The 14742-nt window shown below is 43.1% G+C and overlaps 1 protein-coding gene across 3 annotated transcripts in view; it reads right to left on the bottom strand.

Moving 5' to 3' along the window:
- The window catches only part of LAMA2 (laminin subunit alpha 2), a 707472-nt gene that overhangs the window by 408850 nt on the left and 283880 nt on the right, over nt 1–14742 (bottom strand). The window lies entirely within an intron of this gene.

Below are 14742 nucleotides of genomic sequence, written 5' to 3'. Positions count from 1 at the left end.
CTTCATCAAATCTCCACTCCACTTTCATGGAACATCTGGTCTGATCAATTTGTTCTTAAGCCACTTACTAATTACCAGGACCCTGGCCCCTTGCAGGCAACATTGCTCAACCTCACTTATTATTAAAATACTCTTAATGTCAGGAAGTAACAGTTAGAACTGGACATGGAACAACAGACTGGTTCCAAATAGGAAAAGGAGTATGTCAAGGCTGTATACTGTCACCCTGCTTATTTAACTTCTATGCAGAGTACATCATGAGAAACGCTGGGCTGGAAGAAGCACAAGCTGGAATCAAGATTGCCGGGAGAAATGTCAATAACCTCAGATATGCAGATGATACCACCCTTATGGTAGAAAGTGAAGAGGAACTAAAAAGCCTCTTGAGGAAAGTGAAAGAGGAGAGTGAAAAAGTTGGCTTAAAGCTCAACATTCAGAAAATGAAGATCATGGCATCTGGTCCCATCACTTCATGGGAAATAGATGGGGAACAGTGGAAACAATGTCAGACTTTATTTTTGGGGGTTCCAAAATCACTGCAGATGGTGATTGCAGCCATGAAATTAAAAGATGCTTACTCCTTGGGAGGAAAGTTATGACCAACCTAGATAGTATATTGAAAAGCAGAGACATTACTTTGCCAACAAAGGTTAGTCTAGTCAAGGCTATGGTTTTTCCAGTGGTCATGTATGGATGTGAGAGTTGGACTGTGAAGAAAGCCAAGTGCTGAAGAATTGATGCTTTTGAACTGTGGTGCTGGAGAGGACTCCTGAGAGGCCCTTACTGCAAGGAGATCCAACCAGTCCATTCTAAAGGAGATCAGCCCTGGGTGTTCTTTGGAAGGAATGATGCTAAAGCTGAAACTCCAGTACTTTGGCCACCTCATGCGAAGAGTTGACTCATTGGAAGGGACTCTGATGCTGAGAGGGATTAGGGGCAGGAGGAGAAGGGGACGACAGAGGATGAGATGGTTGGATGGCATCACCGACTCGATGGATGTGAGTTTGAGTGAACTCCAGGAGTTTGTGATGGACAGGGAGGCCTGGCGTGCTGCGATTCATGGGGTTGCAAAGAGTCGGACACAACTGAGCGACTGAACTGAACTGAACTGAATGCCTCTAACAGGACCAGATAAACCATTCCTTTGTCATTACTTTTGTTATTACCTAAAGTGGGTCTATGACGATGAAATATTTACCATTGCTAAGTCACTTCAGTCATGTCCACTCTGTGTGACCCCGTAGACGGCAGCCCACCAGGCTCCCCCGTCCCTGGGATTCTCCAGGCAAGAACGCTGGAGTGGATTGCCATTTCCTTCTCCAATGCATGAAAGTAAAAAGTGAAAGCGAAGTCGCTCAGTCGTGTCTGACTCCTTGCGACCCCATGGACTGCAGCCCACCAGGCTCCTTCATCCATGGGATTTTCCAGGCAAGAGTACTGGAGTGGGGTGCCATTGCCTTCTCCATGTTTACCATTGGAGTCACCCTAATCTACTCTTATGGACAACTAGGAGAGGAAATCAGTGACTTACATTCCCTTAGAGCAGTAAGAGGATAAGTCTTATGGCTGCTTCACCAGGTTCACAGTCTTAGGGCACAGGCTTGGACTGCTTTACATCATGATATCTATTCCCATCTGCGTGAACAAACTGGCAATGAGTTAAAACTACAATCCCTTAATCTTACCCAGTACTGGTCACACTGGAGACCTTAGGGACACCCAGCTCTTGTCTGGGCGTCCCAGGAGGTCTCTCTGCCTCGACCTGACTAGGGATCTGGTCCTCTAAATGTTGTCACGCTTCAACTTGCTCAGGGATCTGCCAGTCCAGGGGTCCCAGGAGGTTGAGATCCCTTGACCTGCCCAGGGACCCAATTCTCTGGAGGCCAACCTGCCTCGACCTGCCTGGGGATTTGTTTTCCAGGAGGCTGTCATGGCTCAGCTTGCCTGGGGATCTGCACCCTGATCCGGGGACACCCAGCTCTCAGGTTGCAACAGTACTGGGTAGAATAAGCTTCAGAAAGACTCACCCCTAAGGAAGTCCACCCATGGAGAGGGAGGCAAAGGCCCAGGAAAGGGAGAAAAGGAAAGGGATAAGGCATGCCAAGGTGCTGGCCACCCTCCAGGGAAGCCCTATGGCAAACCCCGAGTCCCTGAAGGACAAGGAACGAGGCAAATGCTTAATCTGTAGACAGGCGGGGCATTGGGCCAAAGAGTGTCCAAACCATGACAAGTCTCCTAAAATGGTTTGCTACAAATGCCATCAATTGGAACATTGGGCGGCAATGTCCCTGTGGGCAACTTGCTCTCAGGAGCCAAGAGCCTCAAGGGCAAATACCAAGCCTTCCCTCACAATGGTTCAACAGGACTGAAATGGCCCACTCCAGCCAACCTGCCTGTCACAGATAACCAGCATGGGGCTGGAGCCAAGGGTGCAACTGGATGTGGCAGGTAGGTCCAAGAACTCCTTGGTTGACACAGGGGCTACCTGCTCTGTCCTGACCTCCTACTCCGGAACCTTCTCCTCCCAAACCTGTACCATTTTGGGTGCTACAGGAAAAACAATTACTAAAAGATTCACCTGAGCACTTCTTTGTTGCTGGGATGGACAAATATTTTCCCACTAGTTTCTGGTGGTCCCTGAGAGTCCTACTCCCTTATTGGGAAGAGATATACTCACTGAACTGGGGACCACCCTTGTGATGGGAAGCTTTTCAGCCTCTAGAGCCCTAAAGCTTCTGGTTACTACTGAAGAACCCATTACACCCTCTACAATAGAGAGGAACCAAAAACTATGGGAGGACAAAATTAACCCCCAGGTGTGGGACCAGGGGACTCCTGAATGAGCCCACCAAGGTGAACCAGTCATCATTGTCCTCTGAGATCCCACTCAGTTTCCTAACCAGAAACAATATCCCCTCAGAAGAGAAGCTCGGGAAGGACTACAACTTCTAATAAATAAATTCCTTGCCTGTGGGCTATTGGTCCCCACCAATTCGCTGTGTAACACCCCAATCCTCCCTGTAAAGAAAAAGGATGGAACCTGTCGAATAGTTCAAGATCTCCAAATCATAAATGAAGCTGTAGTCCCCCTCCATCCCACAACCCAATCCCTATGTAATCTTAGGAGAAATCCCACCCAGTGCCAAGTGGTTTACAGTCTTGGATCTCAAAGATGCATTCTTTTGCATACTACTGGCTAAAGAACCCCAATATCATTCTGCCTTCGAGTGGGAGGCCCCAGGAGAAAAACACCAACAGATGACTTGGACAGTATTACCTCAGGGGTTCAGAGAGAGCGCTCACCTGTTTGGGCAGGCTCTTAGCCATGATCTCCTAGATCTGGACCTGGGACCTAACGGGAAAATGCTACAATACATAGATGACCTACTAATCTGCTTTCCAGATGAGAAAAATGCCCAACAACATGCAATTCAGGTTCTAAATTTTTTGGCAGAGAGGAGATATAAAGTCTCCCGTGCTAAGGCACAGATGGTTGAGACAAAGGTCACTTACCTGGGAGATTACACTCGGGTCCAGGAGGCTATCCTCTGATCGGGTACAAGGAATCCTTCAGTTGCCCTCCCCCGACTCGAAAAGAATTTCGAGCCTTTCTAAGGCTAATTGGACATTGTAGAATCTGAATACCCAACTACAGTCTAATTGCCCAGTCCTTATATGAAAACTTGAAGGGACAGGATGATTCAATCCCACTGACGTGGGGGACTCTTCAAAGAAGGCAGTCAGTTCAGTTCAGTCGCTCAGTCGTGTCTGACTCTTTGTGACCCCATGAACTGCACCATGCCAGGTTTCCCCGTCTATCACCAACTCCCGGAGTCCACCCAAACCCATGTCCATTGTGTTGGGGATGCCATTCAACCATCTCATCCTCTGTCGTCCCCTTTTCCTCCTTCCCCCAATCTTTCCCAGCATCAGGATCTTTCAAATGAGTCAGCTCTCTGCATCAGGTGGCCAAAGTATTGGACTTTCAGCTTCAACAACAGTCCCTCTAACACCCAGGACTGATCTCCTTTAGGATGGACTGGCTGGATCTCCTTGAAGTCCAAAAGACTCTCAGGAGTCTTCTCCAACACCACAGTTCAAAAGCATCGATTCTTCAGCACTCAGCTTTCTTTAGAGTCCAGCTCTCACATCCATATATGGCTACTGGAAAAACTAGAGCCTTGACTAGATGGACCTTTGTTGGCAAAGTAATGTCTCTGCTTTTTAATATGCTGTTTAGGTTGGTCATAACTTTCCTTCCAAGGACCAAGTGTCTTTTTATTTAATGGCTGCAATCACCATCCACAGTGATTCTGGAGCCCAGAAAAATAAAATCAGCCACTGTTTCCATTGTTTCCCTATCTACTTGCCATGAAGTGATGGGACCGGATGCCATGATCTTAGTTTTCTGAACGTTGAGCTTTAGCCAACTTTTTCACTCTCTTTCACTTTCATTAAAAGGTTCTTTAGTTCTCCTTGACTTTCTGCCATAAGTGTTGTATCATCTCCATATCTGAGGTTATTGATATTTCTCCTGGCAATCTTGATTCCAGCTTGTGCTTCTTCCAGCCCAATGTTTCTTATTATGTACTCTGCATAGAAGTTAAATAAGCAGGGTGACAGTATACAGCCTTGAAGTACTCCTCTTCCTATTTGGAACCAGTCTGTTGTTCCATGTCCAGTTCTAACTGTTGCTTCCTGACCTGCATACAGATTTCTCAAGAGGCAGATCAGGTGGTCTGGTATTCCCATCTCTTTCAGAATTTTCCACAGTTTATTGTGGTCCACACAGTCAAAGGTTTGGCATAGTCAATCAAGCAGAAATAGATGTTTTTCTGGAACTCTCTTGCTCTTTCGACAATCCAGCAGATGTTGGCAATTTGATCTCTGGTTCCTCTGCCTTTTTTAAAACCAGCTTGAACATCTGGAAGTTAACAGTTCACATATTGCTGAAGCCTGGCTTGGAGAATTTTGTGCATTACTTTATTAGTGTGAGAGATGAGTGCAATTATGACATAGTTTGAGCATTCTTTGGCATTACCTTTCTTTGGAATTGGAATGAAAACTGACCTTTTCCAGTCCTGTGGCCACTGCTGAGTTTTCCAAATTTGCTGATATATTGAGTGCAGCACTTTCACAGCATCACCTTTTAGGATTTGAAATAGCTCAACTGGAAATCCAAAACAAGCCTTAACTAAAGCATCTGCCTTGAGGTTGCCAGACCCAGAAAAAGCATTCCAACTTTATGTCCACAAAAAAGAAGGAATAGCCTTGGGGAGTGTTAACTCAAAGTATGGGACCTGAGCCCCAGACTGTAGCTTATTTTCCAAGAGGCTAGACCCAACCGCCCAAGGCTGGCCTCCCTGCCTTCAAATCTTGCAGCTATTGCAATCCTGATAGAAGATGCTTTATAACTCTCTTTTGGGGGGGAAACTAACTGTTTTTACCCACCACCAAGTGAAACAACTCCTAAATGGGAGAGGCCATTTATGAATATCTGGTCAAAGAATTCTCAGATATCAAGTAGTGCTGATGGAAAATCTAGGCCTCACTATATCCCCTTGTGAGATTCTTAATTCATCCACCCTCCTGCCTACCCCCAAGGGCTCTCTCCTCTTTCATTCTTGCCTAGAAACCTTGGACTGCTGGACAAAATGCCGAGAGGGATTGTCAGAAGATCCTCTTACCAATCCTGAGAAAATCTGGTACACTGATGGAAGCAGCTTTGTCTTGGATGGAAAAAGAAGAGCTGGGTATGCAGCAGTCTCCAATTTTGAGACCATAGAGGCTAAACCTTTGCCACCAGGTACTTCAGCCCAATTAGCTGAGCTCATAGCCCTGACTCAAGCTTTAGAGCTGGGAAAAGGAAAAAGAGTAGCCATTTACACTGACTCCAAGTATGCCTTTCTGGTGCTTCATGCACATGCTGCTATTTGGAAAGAAAGAGGCCACTTGACCACCCAAGAGTCCCCAATCAAATATGGTGACCAAATCCTTAGTCTCTTGGAGGCAGTTCATCTGCCAGCTGAGGTTTCAGTCTCCCACTGTAAAGGACACCAAAAAGGGAGCATGGAAGTGGCACGAGGTAACCAAGCAGCCAATCAGGAAGCTAAGCGAACAGCATTACAGAACCATGATCTAATATAGGGGTTGCCACCTTAGTTCCACAAACTAATTTTCCAGAAACTCCTTCATGTACTGAAGGTGAGACTCTTAAAGCTAAGAGTGAGGACTTTCAAGAAGATCGCATGGGGTGGTTCCAAAAGGAGGGACTCCTTTTTCTGCCTGGAAACTTCCAATGGAAGTTGGTTAACTCCTTACATGCCACCACTCATTTAGGGGAAAAGGCCCTCCAAAGATTACTAGAAAAGTCCTTCAAAGGAACAGGCCTCCAAACGACTATAAGGTAAGTGGTTTCCTCTTGTACTACTTGCCAATTAATGCCCAAGGAGCTCAAAGACCCTAGCTGGCCCAGCCTGTCCAACAACCCAGGAGAGAACTGGCAGATGGACTTCACCCAGATTCCAGTTTCTCAAGGGTATAAATACCTCTTAGTCATGATAGATACATTCACAGGATGGAGTGAAAGCTTTCCCACCTGGACTGAGATGGCTGAGGGGGTGGTAAAAACAACAACAACAACAACAACAACAACAACAACAACAAACTGCTCCATGAATTCATTCTGAGATTTGGTCTGTCCAGGTCATTACAAAATGACAATGGGACATCATTTACTTCTAAGGTCACCCAAGGGGTCTCTAAAGCATTGGGCATTACTCATTACCTCCATTGTGCCTGGAGGCCTCAGTCTTCAGAAAAAGTAGAAGGAGCCAACCAATTCTTAAAATCAGAAATAAAAAAGATAAACCAGGAGACCCCCCTGGGATGGAAGGAGGCTTTCCCAATAGCTCTCCTCTGCACCTGTATTGCCCCTAAGGAACAGGTTGGTCTTAGTCTTTATGAGATGCTATATGGGAGACCTTTTGTTTATGTCAATGACCTCCTCCTAGATCCAGAGGCTCAGATCCTCCAGTCTTATACCATGGCCATTGGGCAATTCCAACAGGATATACACTTATGCGGTGTCAACCAGAACCCCAAAGATTCAATAGAGTCACCATTATATGCTCCAGGGACTCAAGACCTAATTAAAGTCTGGAAAGATGGGTCCCCAAAGGCTTAACCCCAGGCTACATGGAAGGGCCCCTACCCTGTAATATTTTCTACCCCAATAGCAGTTAAGGTACTAGGACATAACTGGGTTGACTATTCATGAGTCAAGCCATGGAAGAAAATGGAAGAGGACACTCAATACACCTGTGAGCCCCTGGGAGATCTCAGGTACCTATTCAGAACTACAAATGAGTGCCATTCTAATGAACACTCCCAAAATTAAGTTTCTGGGGTTAAGATTTCTCAGGGAAGCTCTAAAGAGCCAACACAGCTTTGCAGGGGTTGTACTGCAAAACAGACAGGAGATAGATCTCCTGATCCCTGAACAAGGAGGGACTTGAGCCATCTTGAATGAGATGTTTGATTCTGGGTAAATACATCCAGCTAAGTTAAAGAAAGTCTCACAGTCCTCAAGAGAAACATTCAGACCCTACAGGATCTCAAAGAATGAACTGGAGAGTTCTTGGGGTGGCTACAATCTTTCTTTGGGGGATTCTCCTGGTGAGGGGGGATTTGGAGTTGGCTACTGCCCCTACCTTGTTATCACCATATTGATGCGGCTTATGATTGCCCCATGTATTATCAATTGTCTAACCCATTTTGTCTCTGCCCAGGTCAACAAGCTACAACATGCAGTGCCGGTTCAACAAGGATTATAAAACAATAGCTGACCATGGAAAACATCACTCACCCTTAAATGGACACCACTCTGAGACTCTGAGACTTGAGACTCGCAAGAGGGTGAGGCCCAATGCCCCTTGCCATCCCAGTTCATCAGGAAGTAGCCAGAGAGACCTCGATGCCTCTATTCCCAAAGAATTAGGCCTCCCATCTCTTGAGCAGGTAATGCTAGGTAGTTAGAATAGGAAAATGGAGTCCAGAGTGGCAGTGGCTAAAAGACAACTAAGGAAGAAGCCCAAAAAATTAGCACAAAGGAGGGTCCAAGCACCAGAGTGAGGAACCCTGGTAAAATAAACAGCACTCCTGGCTAGCCCAATTTACATACGGCAAGCCCAGGGGGAGGAGAAAAAACATAAAAAGAGGAGCCAAAATTGGGCTGGGGGGCCTATCTTCTCTTCGTATTTTTTGGGTCAGCATGCCCTCACGCCTCAAGGATGTATTTTCCTTTACTTTCTAAATAAAACTGAGCTATAACTTGGAGCTATAACAGTGCTCCATTCAAGAGCTGTACACTGATCCATCTGAGAGCTGTAATGCTGGTCTGTCCATCAAATTTTTATTGCAACGAGACAGAACTGAGGAAACTACAAACTCCCCCAACAACGGGAAGAGGTCAAAGTATCAACATTAACAGAAGTTGAGAAGAAATTTATTCCAGCCTTTATGGATAACTACGGAGGATTCAACTTCTGTTGCAGAAAGTCACTGCAGATGTGGTGGAAACAGCAAAAGAAGTAGAGCCTGAAAACAGGACTTAATTGCCACAATATGATGATAAATTTTAACAAATGCAAAGTTGCCTCTCCTGGATAAGGAAAGAAAGTGATTCCTTGGGATAGATTCTACTCCTGGTGAATATGCAGTGAAGACTATTGAACTGACAACAAATATTATGTAAACTTAGTTGATAAACTTAGTTGATATTAAGAAAAGGTGGCAAGAATGCACAGAAGAACTGTACAAAAAAGATCTTCATGACCAAGATAACCACAAAGATGTGACCACTCACCTAGAGCCAGACATCCTGGAATGTGAAGTCAAGTGGGCCTTACGAAGCATCACTATGAACAAAGCTAGTGGAGGTGATGGACTTCCAGTTGAGCTATTTCAAATCCTGAAAGATGATGCTGTGAAAGTGCTGCACTCAATATGCCAGCAAATTTGGAAAACTCAGCAGTGGCCACAGGACTGGAAAAGGTCAATTTTCATTCCAATCCCAAAGAAAGGCAATGCCTTTCTTCGGGAATGCTCAAACTACTGCACAATTGCACTCATCTCACACACTAGCAAATTAATGCTCAAAATTCTCCAAGACAGGCTTCAGTAATACGTGAACCGTGAACTTCCAGATGTTCAAGCTGGTTTTAGAAAAGGCAGAGGAACCAGAGATCAAATTGCCAACATCTGCTGGATCATGGAAAAAGCAAGAGAGTTCCAGAAAAACATCTATTCCTGCTTTATTGACTATGCCAAAACCTTTGACTGTATGGATCACAATAAACTGTGGAAAATTCTGAAAGAGACCACCTGACTTGCCTCTTGAGAAATCTGTATGTAGTCAGGAAGTAACAGAACTGGACATGGAACAACAAATAGGAAAAGGAGTACACCGAGGCTGTATATTGTCACCCTGCTTATTTAACTTCTATGCAGAGCACATTATGAGAAACGCTGGGCTGGAAGAAGCACAAGCTGGAATCAAGATTGCCAGGAGAAATATCAATAACCTCAGATATGCAGATGACACCACCCTTATGGCAGAAAGCAAAGAAGAACTAAAGACCCTCTTAATGAAAGTGAAAAAGGAGAGTGAAAATGTTGGCTTAAAGCTCAACATTAAGAAAACAAAGATCATGGCATCCAGTCCCATCACTTCATGGCAAATAGATGGGGAAACAGTGGAAACAGTGCCAGACTTTATTTTTTTGGGCTCCAAAATCACTGCAGATGCTGATTACAGCCATGAAATAAAAAGATGCTTACTCCTTGAAAGAAAATTTATGACCAACCTAGACAGCATATTAAAAAGCAGAGACATTACTTTGCCAACAAAGATCCATGTAGCCAAGGCTATGGTTTTTCCAGTAGTCATGTATGGATGTGAGAGTTGGACTATAAAGAAAGCTGAGCACTGAAGAATTGATGCTTCTGAACTGTGGTATTGGATAAGACTCTTGAGAGTCCCTTAGACTGAAAGGAGATCCAACCAGTCCATCCTAAAGGAAATCAGTCCTGAATGTTTATTGGAAGGACTGATGCTAAAGCTGAAACTCCAATATTTTGGCTACCTGATATGAAGATTCAAAAGCAGAGACATTACTTTGCCAACAAAGGTTCGTCTAGTCAAGGCTATGGTTTTTCCAGTGGTCATGTATGGATGTGAGAGTTGGACTGGGAAGAAGGCTGAGCACCAAAGAATTGATGCTTTTGAACTGTGGTGCTGGAGAAGACTCTTGAGAGTCCCTTGCACTGCAAGGAGATCCAACCAGTCCATTCTGAAGGAGATCAGCCCTGGGATTTCTTTGGAAGGAATGATGCTAAAGCTGAAACTCCAGTACTTTGGCCACCTGATGCGAAGAGTTGACTCATTGGAAAAGACTCTGATGCTGGGAGGGGTTGGGGGCAGGAGGAGAAGGGGACGACAGAGGATGAGATGGCTGGATGGCATCACTGACTCGATGGACGTGAGTCTGAGTCAACTTTGGGAGTTGGTGATGGACAGGGAGGCCTGGCATGCTGCTATTCACGGGGTCACAAAGAGTCGGACACGACTGAGCGACTGATCTGATCTGATGTGAAGAACTGACTCATTTGAAAAGACCCTGATGCTGGGAAAGATTGAGGGCAGGAGGAGAAGGGGATGACAGAGGATGATATGGTTGGATGGCATCACTGACTCAGTGGACATGAGTTTGGGTAAACTCCAGGAGCTGGTGATGGACAGGGAGGCCTTGCATACTGCAGTCCATGGAGTCACGAAGAGCTGGACATGACTGAGCGACTGAACTGACTGAATTGATCTGATAAAGCAGCCACAGGGTTTGAGAAGACTGACTCCAATTTTGAAAGATGTCTTATTGTGGATAAAATGCTATCAAACAGCATTACATGCTACAGAGAAATTGTTTTTGAAAGGATGTCAGTCAATGTAGCAAACATCATTATTTAGTTATAGTAAGAAATTGCCACAGCCATCCCAACTTTCAGCAACCACCACCCTGTAGCCATTGACCTAAAGGCAAGATCCTCCATCAGCAAAAAATTGCAGCTCACTACAGGATCAGATAATGGTTAGCATTTTTTAGCAAGAAAGTCTTTTTGAATTAAGGTATTGTATTTTTAGACATAATGCTATTACACACTTAATAGATTACCATATAATGTAAACATAACTTTAATATGCACTGGATAACCAAAAATTACTGGAACTTGCTTTATTACAGTGGTCTGGAACTGAACTTGTAATATCTCTGAGTTATGTCTGCATTGTTGAACATCAATAAATTTATTTTCTTAATCAGACATAGAAGTCAAATGAAAAAGACATCTGTTCACTTCAATAAAGGCCACAGAAACACTCCCCTCAATTAATATTTATTTCTGATATTAAAATCTCCAGACCTCAAGACTAAACAGAGAAATAACTTTGTGATAAAAAATGTCTATTTCAATGTTTGTTTCTGAAAGTACTACTACAAACTAAGTGTCTTGTTCAGAACACTTGACTGTGCAGGTTGAAATTGGCAGACAGATATATATATATAATGATTGTGCTGTTATGAAGCAGAGAAATCCCTTGGAAGAAGAAACTATAATTATTTTCTAGAGTAGTAAGCCATTTCTTAAACCAGTGCCTTTCCTGCTGCTGCTGCTGCTAAGTCGCTTCAGTCGTGTCCGACTCTGTGTGACCCCATAGACAGCAGCCCACCAGGCTCCGCCGTCCCTGGGATTCTGCAGGCAAGAACACTGGAGTGGCTTGCCATTTCCTTCTCCAGTGCATCAAAGTGAAAAGTGAAAGTGAAGTCGCTCAGTCGTGTCCGACTCTTCGAGACCCCATGGACTGCAGCCTACCAGGCTCCTCTGCCCTTGGGATTTTCCAGGCAAGAGTACTGGTTGGGTTGCCATTGCCTTTTCCGAGTGTCTTTCCTCAAGTTGATTAATTCTGATTAAGTAGTCTAGAGTGTGGAGCATGGTTTTATTGAACAAAAGACAAATTCTAGATACTACTCAAGGTAGGATGACATATCAGAGAACTTTACATATAAACTCAAGACTCCTGAAAGGGTAAACTAGGAAATACACATGTGTGCATACACACACACACACACTCACACATACACACACACACACACAGTTAGGAAAAACACAGAAAACAAGGCCCAGATAGACACTTACCAAAAAATCAAACTGCAGAATCAAATAGATAGCAGAGAGTACTACTAACATATACAAATTGTAAAATAAACATACATATTTCCTCTCTTATCTGTAGTTTCACTTTTCATGGTTTCAGTTAACCTGTGATCAACCCCAGTTGAAACATATCAAATGGAAAATTCCAGAAATAAACAATTCATTACTTTTGCATTCTGAGTAAGTGATGAAATGTTGCATCATCCCACTCTGTCCTGCCCAGGACATGAGCCATCGCTTTTTCCAGTAGATCCCATCCCACTGATCACTTAGAAAGCCATCTTGTTTCTCAGATTGGCTGTCAAGGTATTGCCGTGCTTGTGTTCAAGTAATCCTTGAGATGATGGATGTTCACTAAACTTATTGTGGTAAGCATGAAAGTCAAATCATCATGTTGAATATTTTAAACTTACACAGCGAAAGTGAAAGTCGCTCAGTTGTGTCCAATTCTTTGCGACCCCATGGACTATACAGTCCATGGAATTCTTCAGACCAGAATACTGGAGTGGGTAGTCTTTCCCTTCTCCAGGGGAACTTCCCAACCCAGGGATCAAACCCAGGTCTCCCGTTGCAGGTGGATTCTTTACCAACTGAGCCGCAAGGGAAGCCCAAGCTTACACAGTGCTGTATGTCAATTATATTGCAATAAAACTGGAAGAATTGAAAGAAATAAGAGCTAAAGAAATAAATAATTTTCTTATTTTGGAGTAGATAAGAATTTGAAGATTATAAAGTGAAGTGAATTCGCTCAGTTGTGTCTGACTCTTTGTGACCCCATGGACTGTAGTATACCAGGCTTCTCTGTCCATGGGATTTTCCAGGCAAGAGTACTGGAGTGGATTGCCATTTACTTCTCCAGGGAAGATTATAAAGGCACATAAGAAATTCAATAAAAAATTAATATGTATTGTGATTTTAACATAATGTCATTATTATAGCTAAAGTGAGTTTTCTGAATTTTGGTACTGCTGCTGCTAAGTCACTTCAGTCGTGTCCGACTCTGTGTGACCCCATAGACGGCAGCCCACCAGGCTCCCCCGTCCCTGGGATTCTCCAGGCAAGAACACTGGAGTGGGTTGCCGTTTCCTTCTCCAATGCATGAAAGTGAAAAGGGAAAGTCAAGTCACTCAGTCATGTCCGACCCTCAGCAACCCCATAGACTGCAGCCTACCAGGCTCCTCCATCCGTGGGATTTTTCAGGCAAGAGTACTGGAGTGGGGTGCCATTGCCTTCTCCAATTTTGGTACATTACTCTATAAAAAATTTTACATTGTGATTACATTTGGAAATGAGACTAGGGTTGAATAGGTTAAAGAGGACAGTATTTGCTATCTACTTTATTCCGTTTGTACTGTTAAAATTTTAGTTGACCATGTGTTGTTTTCCTAGTAACTGAAAAATCACTGTATTGTACAACTGTAACATATATAATATTGTACATCAACTATACGTCAATTTGAAAAAAAAGAATTTAGATCTCAGAGGGAAAAATAAATGAAAAATATTTTATATACAAAGATCTCATCATATATTCGTTAAAATATACAAAATTTGGAAACAATCTTAATATCTTTCAGAGTTGAGGACTGTTATTTAGGAGCTAAAACCAAATTTCAGAGAAATATGAACAGATATGGGGAAAAAGTCACCATCTAAAGTTAACACACAAATGTTAATAATAGTATTTGAGTTACCACTGCACTGAATGCCCATTTTTCTACTTTTCTACATTTTTTAAATCACTTTTTCAACAGCAGAATACTTACTGTTTAAACTCAGGGAATAAAATTAAATTATCTTAAAAATAATGTGATTTAGTTATTATCATAAAGAGATAAGGAACCATAAAATAAAAAATGATACCAATAATTCACCAGTAGAGTTTTTAAATAATCATTTTTTAATCTTTTAAGATTTAAGACTCTAAGGCCTAAATACATAATCATATAGCTTTGTAAAGAAAGCAGGTAAGTTAAACTGTCAGAGAAATGTTGCCAGCCTTTTAACTCAAAAGTCTTTGGGGGAAAAGCCTATACAATAGCCATGATTTATTTTAGTCTTCGCACAGGACAGAAGAACCCAGTCTTCTAAATATAAAGAAACAGTTCCAGATATATTCTATGAATTTTCTACTTAACCTTGGCAAGCAACTTTCCTGGAAGTAGCTTGTAAACATTTTTACATCCAGGAGTTATTTTGGCATTTGATTCCTTAATGTTTGGAGTTCACCATGAATTTCAATCGTCAAAGCAGGTATTAGCTTAAATTAATGTCGGCCTCTTTTCCTTCATGAACTCATTCCTACTGCCTTTTATAGTGCTTTATGCACACTTCTTGTTTTCTATATTATTAACTACATCTCAGTCTGTGATCTCATCTATTCGCTCTTCCTTTGTAGCACACACATCCCTCAAGGATCACTGTCATTTCACCCCAGAAACCATACCAGCTACAAAGTAATCTAATAAATAA

Source organism: Bos grunniens, chromosome 9, assembly GCF_055505025.1.
Source record: "Bos grunniens cultivar Pamir isolate PY7600 chromosome 9, Bosgru_T2T1.0, whole genome shotgun sequence".
Classification (NCBI taxonomy): Eukaryota; Metazoa; Chordata; class Mammalia; order Artiodactyla; family Bovidae; genus Bos; species Bos grunniens.
Note: the sequence above shows the minus strand (reverse complement) of the source record. Positions and strands in the feature narration are given on the sequence as shown.